This window comes from Gymnoscopelus braueri (assembly GCF_963280865.1).
Source record: "Gymnoscopelus braueri genome assembly, chromosome: 16".
Taxonomy (NCBI): Eukaryota; Metazoa; Chordata; class Actinopteri; order Myctophiformes; family Myctophidae; genus Gymnoscopelus; species Gymnoscopelus braueri.
This window is the reverse complement of record NC_137616.1, coordinates 23,691,951-23,704,920: the sequence shown is the minus strand read 5'-3', so window position 1 is coordinate 23,704,920 and position 12,970 is coordinate 23,691,951.

The following is a 12,970-nucleotide window of genomic DNA, read 5'->3' as shown; positions in this document are numbered from 1 at the left end:
CACCGTTACAAGTATTTATAAAGCAACGCTTGGGAAACAGAAACTTATGTTGTGTATGGAGTTAATGTGGGGAGATAAGAAAACAGGAGAGAGAAAAAGTCACAGAGAGTAAAAGAAGGAATCGCATTGGGGATGCATTATTGTAAAACCTTCTGAGCTATGCTCAACTATAACAGATATTCTCTTGTAAACACAGTAACGTCGCCTTAAGATTAATGCACAAATCAAAATGGTTCAACACACCTTTAGACCCTGGATAGGGGCCTGAGTCCGGAGACTCTGGATTTCGGGAGAAAGGTACACAGGCGCGCTTTAAAGCCCAACTTGGCACTGGTTCTAGCGAGTGGTCTCAGAGTTCGGGAATCTCAGTGCAAAGGCAATACTGAGTTGGCGTCGACGGTGGCGGAGGCCGGGTCGCCGAGTTGACCGCGGTGATGTCCTCTTGGAGAAGGGCGCATTTCACGGCTCGGGTGCGTGTGCGATGGAGATGAGTGGAGCGGAGGCCTTCTGATCAGTCTCTGCTCTTGCCGCGGCTGCGGGTTGCAGTGGCCTGGACCTCGACCTCCTCCTTGGTGGTTCCGTGTTGAAGAGCCCTAGGAAGGCTGGTTAACCCTCCTCGTCCTTGGTTGGTGATGGGAGAGCCAGGGGGTGGTTCATCCCTTGGCGGCTTTTAGCTAAGAGTGTTGTTCGTGTGGGATCTATATACCCTAAAATGTCTTTGAAGTGTGGTCAAATGTCATTACTATGCTAAATCCTTATCTGCTGTGGGATTTGCTGACTCTGAGTCACCGGGAGGGGAAGCAGAACCCTTCCGTGTGGTTTTATGACCCAGGTCAGCCATGGGCCCCCCTTGGGTCAGGCCCCGGTCACTTCTAAACACCAGGCATACATTTGGAAATACAGCATAGTACTACATTTTCACATTATTGTCCATTATTGTCCACATGTCTCTCCATGAGGTCACGTGTAATGTCTTCTTTGTGGTGAAAACATAATTTTCCATGCGCTCAAAAAGAGGGAGAAAGAGTGTGAGAGAGAGAGAGGGGGGAAGTTGTGTGTGTGTGTGTGTGTATGTGGCCATTTGGTTGGCCTGGCTTTCTCCCCCCCCTTTTCCTGATCTGTTGTCTTCATCTTTGATGTCAGGATGGGGGAGAGATAATGGGAAATTCCACACAGCTCTTTGGTGAGCAGTCTGGATTTTACGGCTTGTCCGCAACGTCTCTCGCTGTTATCACCGTGTCGATTACAAACCCCCATTTAGGCCAGCGAAGGTCGGACCGCAGGTCCAGGGTCTTCTGCTGGCGTACCAGAATTTCAGCGACTGGATAACAGGGAGAGAACACACAGCGTGGCACACATTCCATCTGGCCTTCTAGGGCGGCCACCATTAGACTTGGCAATAACCCTAAGGCGACACTGCTATAGTCTAGTGGCATGCATCCTACGTAAAGGCACCGAGGTGAAAGGACAGAGAGAGAGAGAGGGAAAAGAAGGTGTTCTTTCTCTATGGGGTTCTTAGCCCGCCGGGCTTGGCTGTTGGCTAAGAAGGTTCTAATGGGGCCAAAAAGAAATCAATAAAACCATGCTGATATCAGGACCGTCTGTGTCCTAGAACCGGGGGAGTTAACTCTGGCCAAGGCCAGTGTTTACAGGGTATTACATGGGGTTCTGAATCTCTATGGGGGCCCAGTAGAAGAGAAAAACAGAGAAAGAATAAAAAAACAAAAACATAGTGCCAATGAGACATTAGCCCAACATCTAACTGAACCTACAGGGTTTTCTTTGAAACCTAACAGGTGGTTTTGAGTAGGGCCACACTCAGTATGCGCTAAAGTTTTAGTTTGCTTGCCTTTCCGGAGGAAAGGGGAAGATCGCATGCTGGGATTTTTATAACAGTAAAACAAGAGCCCGTTTGGGCGGGTATTGCACCCAAAATTACCTTTGACTTAAAGTAAACTAAAATGCAAAAGAAAAATGTCTATAAAAGTGTAAGAATAAAATGCCAAAGCAAAATGTATATAAAGGTTTTTTTTTTTTTTTTCAAAACAAAATACAACACACACGGCGGTCATCCCACCTTGTGGTGGGAAGGTAGTCCTACTTCCAACAGGCTTGGGCCGTGTTGGTGTCAAGATACAGGTCGGGGTTGCTGTCATTGTGGGCCACCACGTCTGGCGTGGTAACCCTGACGTATGTATCATCGTGCCCCCCCCTTAGGTTGGTCACGTTTTATGAATGATAATGTAAACCATTTTTCAACATTTGACACAAAGTTTGAGAAACCTATGCGCAAAAAGTTAAAAATATACCGGACCCCCCTTATGTTTTAGATGAAACACGAACTATTGTGAAGTGGTGTCATATGAAGCATACGTTGGAACAAAGTGATTAGGTTCTCTCAAATTCTTGTCGTCACGGGCTGGGCTTAGCCATCGTGATTCTCTGGGGACTTCAGCTGGGAGCTGTTGTACCAACTCAGGGAATCCAGGTCTTGTCCCAGAGTTATACCGTGAGAGCGAGCGACCGCGGTCTGGACTACGATCTTGGGAGGAGGGACGATCGCGGTCGTATGAGGGGGAGCGAGGTCGGCTCCAGGAGGGAGACTGGCGGTCGCTTCTCCTATACTGACCACGGTCGTCTTGCCTTTCATATTGTTCCCAATCGTTTTGCTCTTGATGTGAGGGGTAGTCACTCGGTCCGTTGTTGGACCTGTCTGTGCGAGGGTGCCCCCCCTCAAGTTCAAGGCTTTCTATTGGGCATACCGTATGGGCTTGGGGTTTAGTGCGATCTCTATCGAACGCTTCTCGGGCCAGGTTGCGGAGCTTGTTAGCTTGCGTATGTCTCGGTTCGACCCCAAGGGGAATTTGCTTTTTAATGGAAGGATGCAAATTACTTAAGAACAAGGCTTTAAAGTATTCGTTTTCTTCCATATTGGGTAGATTTTGATCGCCAAAGTACGCTCTACGCAGTTTTGCATAGTATACGTTAATAGGTTCGTCCTTTGAGTGGCGAACTCCTATTGCGGCGGTAATACCACTCTTGCTTTGGTGGTCGGCAAATTCCTCGATAATTGCCGCACGTATAGCCTGCCAGTCTTGGCGGGTTTGTTCTGTCTGCCGTCTAACAAAACTGCTGACCTCTCGGTTGGAGGTTAGCGTAATGAGTCTTAATTTGGTTTCAGACGTGACAGGGGCATATTCTTCTAAATGGTAGTCAATGTCCTCCAAATAGGTGTAGGTATCCACGTCCCCATCTGTTGTGGGGTTAAAGCGTGGGATAAATTTAGCAAGTTTTTTCAGATCGTCAGTGGTTAGGTGTTGACCGGCTGGGTTAGCGCGTGGTGACACCGTTCCGTTTCCTGACCTTGGGGGAGTACCTGTACCGTGTGGCACTGGCTGGGTTTGCCCCGGCAGGCTCAGGCCGGCTTGCCCGGAGGGGAGAGGCGCCTCATACCTTTGGACAGTTGGTGTTACAGAGGGTGGAGGGTGGCTCCCCGTATTTGGAAAGGTTTGACTACCATTTAGCAGAGCGTGACCTGGGCTAGTGTACATAGGGTGGATCCCCGGTAGGGAAGCCGGGGCTCCGCCTGACGGGGGAAGTACTTCTCTCCCTGGCGGGAGAACAGTGTCCCTATGTGCTAGTCTAGTCAAGTCATGGCTGGCAATTTGGCTTTCAATTTTTAGGCTAGTGACCTGGTGTGTGGAGACTTCCAGATCATGTCTCAATTTTGCAATTAGAGTGTCCGTTTCTGAGATGTATTTATGCCATGCCTGCCTTTCCTGTGTAAAACCATGTATTTCCGCCCTTAAGGACCCCATGAGGCGTTCTCTGACAGTTACCGTACCCTGGGCGACGTTTACGTCATTCCGCAGGTCGCTAATTTGACTTTGAAAGTCAGTGTTATCAGTTTGAACATCCAGGAGTGCTTGGGTTAGTCTAGTTTTCACTAATTGTCCTTCAGAGAGGCGGTCTTGAAGGTCGAGCGCCTCTGTTTCTAGCTGAATTATCCTCGCGTCAGCGGGACCTGATTGTCCAGGCCCTGCGCTGGGGGAAGGTGGAGTTTGTTTTACGGCTAATTCCATCGTGGCAATTTGGTTTTTTAGCTGTACTATTTCCTGCTCAGCTGTTGTCAGCAAAGCAGCTTTACTTTCCAAATCCTTTACCTTGTCCTGTAGCTCATCGACCTGTTTCACAGAGGCCATCTTAATGGACAGGGCGAAAGGAGCGACTACTAGGGTTCGGTATTTGGTCCAAATATGTTCAGCTAGTGTTAGCTATTACTTTGGACAAAACTAGAAGGAGTGGTACATGCAGCAATACTGGTGAAGTAACAGTGGAATTGTACTTAGTAGGCCGTGTGAAGATGAGACAAGGTTTCCCTGATAATTATTTTGAGGTGTTTAGCTTTGTTTGAGACCTACAAATTTAAGAGGGATTATTAATCCCAGGTTCCTTAGTTTAGTTTATTTTATTTTTTTAAATAAACGTTTATTCGGTTCGAATAGTAAAGTATCTTTGATTGAGAGAAAAGTCTTTGAAGGTTCCTTTGGGTTTTCCCCAAAATAACCGAGATTAGAAGAGAGGAAACAAAACCTTTCTTTAAAATCTGGAAAAACTAATCAGAGAGAAGTGAGAAAAAGTTTTTTTTTTTTTAAACTTTAACTAAATTCAATCTCTAAAAATTAATCCAAAAAAAAAATTGTTTAATCCAAATTCCAAAAAAAAAAAAAAAAAAAAAAAAATCAATTTTTTTTTTTTTAATTTTTTTTTAAAAAAAATAATTCTATCCATTTATAGAAATTTCAGAATAAACGTGAACAATCTGCAGAGTATCTTTAGAAACCGGAACATTGAAAAATTTCCGGGAATTATAGCCGAAAATACTCTGCAATCTTCAGACTTATTGTGTTTCTTCTTACAAAGGAACAAAAATTAATAATCTGTTTCCAATTCTGAACTAAGATTAACTTTCCGAATTAAGCAGTTAACTTATTAACCCTTTACTTTAAAACGAGCTCAAACTTTAACTCAGAAAATTAATATGGTCCGTTGGGTTTGGATCAACCAGGCTCTGTCTGTGATTTGTCAATCAAATGACCCAGATGAAACTTTTGTCACTCCGGTTTTGTTTGTCAACTCACAGTCAAACTCTCGCCGATTCGAACGCACCGTTCATAGCTACAACCTCTAAATATAACACTGGATACCAGTCTGTCTTCACACAACGTCACCACAACAGATCTTTATCTCAAGTGAATGTCTCACTGGAGCTCGGCTGTAGTGGGGGTGGAGTTCTTAGCTCCACAAAGCCTCTGCCCGTGCTGTGACGTTATCAACGGGGGAGGGGTGTGTTTACGCAATCCAAAATGGCGCCAACTGAATTGTCACGAGAGGGTCAGTCAGCAGGCTGTACGGGCCCGTGGCTGTTTGTGTTAGAAACACGAATTTCCTTCAGACAGCAATCTTGGCACAAGTTAAATTACGGATCAGTTTTAAGAGAAGAAAGATACGACTTTGGCTATTCTCTTTCTCTTCGTCTGATCTGTAAGCCTTTTACTGGGATTCTAAGTGACTATTAAGCGCTATAATAGTGATTCACTCGAATTTCCCCTTCTCATGAGACTGTATTAAACTGTCTCAGAGGATACCAAAATTAACAACGGCTTACTTATAGTTATTAACTCATAAGGGTGTCTGTCGCTTGATTGACAGTGCAGCGTGAGTGATACTTGGAGCGTTACTCCAAGAAGTACCCGCACAAAGGAAGCCCACTTTCCCTCAATTCCCTGGCTCTGTGGAGCTCAGAGTTGGTGGAGGAGGAGTCCTAAGCTGCTAGTGTCCGTGGTACGTGCTGTCACGTTGCCAACGGGCGGGGTCTGCTTACGTAATTCAAAATGGCGTTTGCTGGAGAATTTGTGAATGAGCTCTGTGCATTCTGACCAGAGAGAAAAAAAAACACACAGCTCTGTCGCTGTCTTTTGCTTCTTAGTCTATCTGTGGCCAAACACGATCCCAGTCTTTCACTCAGCAATCGTCACGAAACCAGTTAAATTACGGACCAGTTTGAAAAATAAAAGTACGAGTATTTTTCTTTTTCTTTATCTGATCTGTTAGCTTTTTAGGATTCTAAGTGAGCTGAAGCATTACAGTAGCGGTTCACTTTTGGAGATCCTCGTCTCCTAGACGATTTAATAAACGGTCTAAGAGGATACTAGAGATTATAACAAGCTTACAAAAGTTAATAAATCTCAGTCCAGTTTTGACGTAATTTTACCTTGGTTTAGCCTAGATTTGTGTTAACTAATCTCGCTTTCTCTTCTTATTATAATTACCGGCTCGAGTTAATTACCATCGAGTGTCGGTGTTTATTCATAAATTGGCCATTGGTAAAAACTTTGTCAGAATTTAAAAGGGAAAGGCTCTTTCTAAGTAGCTAGTTTAAAAAGAATATTTTTCAACCTTTTGAGTGCTGGACTCACATTAAAAGAATACTTTTTCTTTTATTATCTCCGGGGGGAAATAACACTCTATTTTTTTTCTATTGCCTGACGCACACACTGCCTGCAGTGGGACTCAGGGTTTAGTTAAAAAGAGGGCACGGTAATTTTGCTGACATACATCCTATCCAAGCGCGGTGCGCGTTCTGTTGGTTTTTTCTCTTACTGCTCCCCACGTTTGTTTTCAAACGTAGATGTTTGGTATCATTTGTCAACACAGTCTAGTATTTTCTCTCTGCTTAAAGACAAAAACCTGCCTCGTATAACGGGGCACCACCTGTAATGATCATGACACTGGATGAGATCGCAGCATATGAACACAGGACGTAATTAGCTCATAAACCATATAAATATAATTTATGAATCAATTACAATATAATAATACATACATATAGGTATATATATATATATTATTATTATTGAATCTTACGTCACTGTAATGTAACGTGAGTTCTTGGACAGGTTTATATAAATGTCTGTTTAATCAGAGAGAGATACATTTTAACTGGTCGGACAAAAGACACCAAACATCCTTACTTTCCTTGTTACAATAAAATTGGGTTTATTCAGACTTCACCGTTACAAGTATTTATAAAGCAACGCTTGGGAAACAGAAACTTATGTTGTGTATGGAGTTAATGTGGGGAGATAAGAAAACAGGAGAGAGAAAAAGTCACAGAGAGTAAAAGAAGGAATCGCATTGGGGATGCATTATTGTAAAACCTTCTGAGCTATGCTCAACTATAACAGATATTCTCTTGTAAACACAGTAACGTCGCCTTAAGATTAATGCACAAATCAAAATGGTTCAACACACCTTTAGACCCTGGATAGGGGCCTGAGTCCGGAGACTCTGGATTTCGGGAGAAAGGTACACAGGCGCGCTTTAAAGCCCAACTTGGCACTGGTTCTAGCGAGTGGTCTCAGAGTTCGGGAATCTCAGTGCAAAGGCAATACTGAGTTGGCGTCGACGGTGGCGGAGGCCGGGTCGCCGAGTTGACCGCGGTGATGTCCTCTTGGAGAAGGGCGCATTTCACGGCTCGGGTGCGTGTGCGATGGAGATGAGTGGAGCGGAGGCCTTCTGATCAGTCTCTGCTCTTGCCGCGGCTGCGGGTTGCAGTGGCCTGGACCTCGACCTCCTCCTTGGTGGTTCCGTGTTGAAGAGCCCTAGGAAGGCTGGTTAACCCTCCTCGTCCTTGGTTGGTGATGGGAGAGCCAGGGGGTGGTTCATCCCTTGGCGGCTTTTAGCTAAGAGTGTTGTTCGTGTGGGATCTATATACCCTAAAATGTCTTTGAAGTGTGGTCAAATGTCATTACTATGCTAAATCCTTATCTGCTGTGGGATTTGCTGACTCTGAGTCACCGGGAGGGGAAGCAGAACCCTTCCGTGTGGTTTTATGACCCAGGTCAGCCATGGGCCCCCCTTGGGTCAGGCCCCGGTCACTTCTAAACACCAGGCATACATTTGGAAATACAGCATAGTACTACATTTTCACATTATTGTCCATTATTGTCCACATGTCTCTCCATGAGGTCACGTGTAATGTCTTCTTTGTGGTGAAAACATAATTTTCCATGCGCTCAAAAAGAGGGAGAAAGAGTGTGAGAGAGAGAGAGGGGGGAAGTTGTGTGTGTGTGTGTGTGTATGTGGCCATTTGGTTGGCCTGGCTTTCTCCCCCCCCTTTTCCTGATCTGTTGTCTTCATCTTTGATGTCAGGATGGGGGAGAGATAATGGGAAATTCCACACAGCTCTTTGGTGAGCAGTCTGGATTTTACGGCTTGTCCGCAACGTCTCTCGCTGTTATCACCGTGTCGATTACACCAGGGTCAAATTGGCATTGCATGGCATAGGTTTAGGGCTGGTGCTCTAGGCCAGTGGTTCCCAAACTTTTTAGCTCAAGACCCAAAAGAGAAATCCGATGTTTTCCCGCACCCAAACTAGTGAAAATTGCAGATCTACAAGCTCACAAGGCACCGCTTCTAGCCACGTTGTGTCCTTGTAGATCGGCTATTTTCACTATTTCTTAAAAAATTGTTTTCTAATTCATGGAATTTCTTTGAATTCCTTTAAGTCATTGAATTTGTTTTTAATTCATGAAAGATTTAGCATTTATTTTTGAATGTTTTTTGAAAATGTTTTGAAATAATAATAATTAAAAACTAAATGGGAAACAAAATATGAAGGGATAGTGTTGTGACCCATAAAAATGTATCCGCGACCCACAAATGGGTCCCGACCCACTGTTCGGGAAACAGTGTTCTAGGGCCCAGGAACAAATTCTCTACCAGTAGCCTAATTATTAAACCAGTATGAAAAATGATAATTATATTTTCTCCAAAACACAACGGCATGGATGTATTGACAACAGCAGAAAACTCTTCAACAACCGATATGGACTGCATGGTTAGTGACAGTTTGTGCTTCAATCAATGGCGGTGTAAGTAATTAAGCAATAAGTAAGATCAGCCGTTATTGCGATTCAATGCAGTCGATTTATTTTCTCAAACAAAAGTTCGCTGTAGCTACAACCAAGAGTTGAGGTTAGCTAGCTCCTGAAAATCATGAACATATCACTCCAGACAGTGGTGGAAGAAGTACTCATATTCTACTTGAGTAAAAGTACAAAGTAAAGTTTTACAATTAATAGTGCTGTACTCAAAATGTACTTGAGTAAAAGTACAGTAAGTATTGGCATCAAATATATACGTAGAGTACCAAAAGTAAAAGTACTCATTATGCAGAATGTCCCATTTCACAAGTTTCCAAATGTGTAAAATCCTTTGAAAAAAGATGATGTACAAGCTCACAGCACAAAAGCGATGCATGCTGTAAGCTTGTCGGTTGAAGTGGTTTTTGTATGTTTTGTAATAATCTAAATCTACAAAAGTACCTCGTGATTAACATTTTCAAATAATTGTAGTGGAGTAAAAGTACAATATTTTCCTGAGATGTAGTGGAGTAGAAGTAAAAGTATTGGAAATTGGAAATACTCAAGTAAAGTTTAAAAAAAAAAAAAAATGGTACTTATAAGTAGCCTACAGTACTTGAGTTAATGTACTTAGTTACTTTCCACCACTGTATCACTCCAAGTTGACCAAAGTTGGCAAAACCAGTAGCCTACTGTATGTGCATAGCCTGTAGCCCAACACAGTCATGCATGCACTGTATACAATTGATATAGATCTAATGAGTCTCATAGATATAATATGAGAAACAATTTACTGTTCAAAGAAATAGCAAGTCATTGTTGAGCAATTGTGATTTGTCTACAAAATAGGTTTTTTATCAGGGGAATGAGGACAGACCAGACCCATAGAGGGAGAGTTGCGACACGCTTTGATCTCGCCGCAAAGCGGGCAGCTATGGGCTATAGTTCCAAACATTTGAACTTCCTCATGGAGATAGAACACGCATTTTCCTTTTAATTATGGCATTTTCGCATTCCATTCGGAGCAACGCTGGTGTCGTCATAGATCACGCTGGGACTAATCTCTCAAGAATAGATTCTGCTCTGCGTTTGAATCTGTCGGGGGGTTCGTCATATCGCGTACACACTGGCCTAGTGGGCGTGCCTTCAGATCAGGAAGCAGGCCGCACTTTACCCAATCAAATGTAGTGGGCGGGATTTACGTGTCCGCCGATCCTTCCCCACTAGAAACAAACCAAAACTCATTTAACAGTAGCGTCCGCGGAGCAGACAAAACCACGGAAAGATATTCACATTTTAACTTGCTCTTTCATCATAGAAACAAGTGGGCTTATAACCAAAACGATCCATGTTCTCTGGGAGAAGTGGTGTTAGTGTTCCGTGTAGAAATATTGTTAGTGGGAATGAAAACATAGTCGCACCACCGGAAGTGAAAGGCTGAAGGCAGACAAAAACCCCGGTTTCCTTGCGCACGCGTGCTATGTCGACTTCCTCCCAGAGTCAAGTGAGATAGTCAAAAACAGCAGAGGGCGCTGTTTTTCCTTTTCATTTGGCGATGGGTTCCCAGATTGCGCTGGGACAGACAGGTGGATGTTGCAGCCAGGGCCACATAATGGGTAACTAACTGGAGTCCCTCAGGGCTCTATACTAACGTATTTCCCGTTTTCTGCTGAAAATAGCCCCACAATGCCCCCAAAATAGATCACAATAGCCCCACAGTGATGAGCTCTCAGCACTGAACTCAACAAGATCTGTATCTGCCTCCCCGACAACAAACTATCATTACACCTGGGTAAAACTGAATCCATCCTCTTTGGGTCCAGTTCTAACCTTAGCAAGGCTGAGAGTTTCACGATCAAAGTGGGTGATGATGTTATCACAAGAAAGGAGGAAATTACCTACCTGGGTTCCATCTTGGAGGCAAACCTCTCCGGTAACAAAAACGCCAAAAGAGTGATCAAAAAGGTCAACCAAAGAATACGCTTTTTGTACAGGATTGGACGTCTAGTCAGTAAGAATACTCTGAATATTCTTGCAGGGGCCCTCATACAAGGTTATTACGATTATGCATGCTCCTCATGGTATCACAATACCTCCAAGGCCTTAAAAACAAGGCTCCAAACATCCCAAAATAAACTAGTAAGGCTACTTCTTGGCCTCAACCACAAAACCCATCTAACCCCTGCTCATTTTGCTAGGATTGGATGGCTTAGGGTTGAGGACAGTACAGCAACTTGCTATGGGCCTGGTCTTCAAGATACACCACAACATTGGGATCCCCCTGTATTTGTCAAAATACTTCCAAAACGTTAATGAAGTCCACGATCATAACACCAGAGGCAGCTCCACGAATCATGTTCAACCCAGATTTGGCACTACAAAGGGAATGAACTCGTTCTCATGCTATTCATCAAAAAATGTGGAATGCCCTACCAAAAGGAGTAAAGGAGTGTAAAACCCTACTCACTTTCAAAACTGCCCTAAAGATACACCTTCAGGAGGCTGCAATTCGAAAATGGCCCCTGTCCAAGTCTTAACCTACCCCCCCCTCCCCTTTTTTTTCTTCTCTTGTACATATTTTTCACTCTTCATACCAGTAACCTGTAAGCTGATTGTATGACGTTCTGTATAGTAGTGTGTATATCTGTCAGTCACTTATATGTCATCATGATTTGTGTGCATGGGGATCTCATCTTAAACAAGCTCAGTGCTTAATATTAGAGTCTTCCAGTTTAGTAGACCTTGTATTGTGAATTTGTACTTCCATGTACTGTTGTTCTCATGTCTTACTAAATAAAGTACATCAATCAATCAATCAAGCTTGTCGATCAGCTATTTTCTCAAGAAAGCTTTCCCCACAATACGGATGCTGGGGTTTAAGTGGTTAAGAAAGTAGACAAAGTTCCTTTGAGCACATAATTGTAATAATGGTACAGTAGCGGTATAGTTAAAAGAGTAGTATGAAATATTCAGCAACATGCACTTGTATGAACAATGTGGTTACTATTCTGCATAAGTTGTAGGAAATATGTTGGTCCAGTTTGACCATTACGCCCATTTCTGTGTTGATAGTGATACTACAGTAAGCTGTGTTTGTGGTCAGTCATGTATAAAAAGTGTACTTGGTTTGGTTATTTGGGAAAAGATGTAATACAAAATGAGAGAAATTAGTATGTTAATTAACCACATGTTTTAGCAGCTACAGTGCAATTACAGCAGGGTTATTGGTTAAATGTAAAATTCAGTCCTAACAAATGCTCAAACTTACACCCTTGAATCAAGCCTGTGGATGTCATCAAATCAGGGTTTTAGGAACAGCTGATAAAATACCCGTTAAAGTCTAACTGAAAAGGAGCACAACCGTTGTAGACCTTAAATTCATTGTAGGCTTTAGAATACCTCTTGAACACTCAGTCAACAGACCATTGATTTTTATTTCAGCCATACTGTCAGAGGATGATAAAATAATATAGGCTAGTTCTTTCGATAGGCTACACATGTACTGTAATAGAGAAAAGAGCATTTATGTCTGTAGCAGTCCTATGCCTGCGATTCAACACAATTCCCTTCAGTGCTTGGAAGCCCCTGTCAACCCATCTTACTTACCTCTTTTCTTCCTGCTATAAAGCTAAAAAAAATAGGTACAAAATTAAGTTTGTGTTTAAAAAAATACATATCAGGAAATGTGTCCAGTGTTTATGAAATATCATTGGCATAGAGGCTGCCATTGGCTTAAGTTTAAATATACCTTATAGCACAGGATATGCACTTCCAGATGCTAAGGGTAGATAGAGGGCGTATTGTTAAATGTGGCAAGTCAACTGCTCTCCAGGTACATTAAATATCAATGCGGTGTTGTCATCCATCCACGTTCTGCTTCATGAAGACAAATATGCCAAATGCAGTCTTCACTTGACATCACCTTGGATAGAGGCACCCATATTGTTATGGTTATCAGCATTTTGTGCAGCCCACGTCATTCATACATGTATTGTCCCATTGCATTTCTCTTGTCTTCATTTATAGTTATTGTCACAGTGACT